Raw genomic sequence first — 2200 nt, 5'->3', positions numbered from 1 at the left:
ATTTTTCTCATTAGCTGATATTCAGTGATGTGTCAAATCTTGCTATACTCAATTTGTCTTATTTCAACTTTTCTTCTGGGTTTGCCAATACCAATTTTATAAAAGTTGAAAGACATCATGTTGTTGTCACTAATTCCTCCTACTCAGCTTTCAGAGATTCATTGTTCAGAGAAAGAGATTGTCATTCTCCTCCCCACCTAACTCCTATTCATGCATTTTAAGATTATGACAGCATCAGATTCTTTCATCTGTGCTTAAATAAACTCTGCTCCTGGGAAGCCCTGAAGACTCTCTTGCAAGGGAAACTTCACCTGGTTTCCCCCTCTTTATAACAGGCACTATGATTAAAGACAAGAGAGAATGTATCCCAAAATGGGGTTAATAGTGATGTGGACATACAGATCTACATGTTGTGCCCAGGGTTACCTGTGTCTATCAGGGGTAAGACAAAGGGTTGTATTATGCAATTCCTCTCATTCCCACCCATGCAGCTATGTGGGATGTTCACAAAACTGACAGTCTGGTGATTTCTACCACATAGCATGATACAAAAATACGCACGATACCATACTTTTAAACAGAATTTCTCGAAGTCACCTCTGTTCTCTTCTCTTTTCCCCCCAATATGAGTAAGTTTTTCATTTACCAGTAGGCATATGCTTAGTTATTAATAAGTTGTCATTATTTTTATTTTTTTATTTGGTTTCTTCCATTAACCACCACTAGATCATAAGTTTCACAAAGTAACTGTATCTCATTCAGTCTTTGTACCTTCCCTAGAATAGTGTTCTCCATAGTAGGAAGCAAATGATAATTGGTCCTGAAATAGTGCTATATATCTATATATTATAATTCATGATGCAATCTTTGGGCTCTTATCATAGTGTATTATCCAAAAAGGTAATTTTCTTTTTTGTCTCATATACCTCAACTTAATATTTACCTTGAGAAATCTCCATATATGCTCATGTCCAGAAAAATAGAATTCACATAAGTACTAACTAAATGCTTTTCCATACATTCATTAATCTATGAATGATCCTAAATTTATAACTGAAAAGATATTATCTCATTCGTCCTCCTTATTTTGTAAATGTGTAAACTAATGTTCAGAGAGGTTAAATATTTTACCTAAGATCTCACTGGTTCTAAGTGTCATGACAGTGAATTTGAATTAAGCCTCCTATGGCTAGTGAGATTTTAAGACCTTTTATAAGAACTAAAGATGAAATATATAAATATAATAGAAGGTAGTATTTATTCTACTCAATAAACACAGGCAACTCACAAAGCATTTATTTTAGCTCACATTCTTGCTTCAGAAGGGAATGAAACTTAAGGTTGACCTTGGAGTAACACTCTGAAGTCCTTCCCAGAGCCAATGTTATTTTGTCTGCCCTTGGAAGGCAAACAGGCAATCCCTTTCCTATTGAACCTTCACCACCTAAATCGCTGATAGTAATAGTAAAGAACAAAGTATAGGTCTTTGACTCCCACGGATCTTGAATCTTTATTACTCTCTAAATATGGGAACAAACCATGTGGACAATACTCTTCTTTCTCCAAGAGTTATATATAGCTTAATAAACTCTACTATCTCTAAACTTCTAAATTTGAGATTATCCTCAGAGCACTTTTCAAAGGCCAGATAAATTTCTCTTCTCTGACTAGATTCTATGATCAATCTGCCTAGGAAATTTCCCCCTTCTTTTTAAAGAAGGCTAGAGTTCTGGAAGATCACCATCACTACTTATACAATGAACATCATTATTATTTACAAAATGTAAATTCCCTTCTGGGACTATATAGACAAGCATATAGACTGAGCTTTCATGTTTTCCTAGTATTATATCAATCTCTCAGTGACTATTGCTTATTGGGTCCAAAGACTGTCATTTCTGCAAATAAAGTAGATGTAGGTAGTTGATTGGTCACATTTTCATGTACCTCTATTAGTTAATCTAGGAGCAGGCCTTGGGGAGAAGAAATCACATTTATATTCCTTGATATGCTATAGAAGAGAGATATGAAGGAAAATTAAAAAAATGTGCAACAAAGAAATGAACAGTCCTGGCATTTAATTTTTATATATCAATATTATATACAGATGCTCAAATGCCCAAAAGGGATTGTATTTGTGTATTTGCATCACTCACATTTCCATTGGTGGCAATAGTAGAGAAGTAGTAGCAGATTAGTG

The sequence above is a fragment of the Macrotis lagotis genome, chromosome X (assembly GCF_037893015.1).
Source record: "Macrotis lagotis isolate mMagLag1 chromosome X, bilby.v1.9.chrom.fasta, whole genome shotgun sequence".
In the NCBI taxonomy this organism is placed as follows: domain Eukaryota; kingdom Metazoa; phylum Chordata; class Mammalia; order Peramelemorphia; family Peramelidae; genus Macrotis; species Macrotis lagotis.
This window is presented reverse-complemented; position numbering follows the sequence as displayed.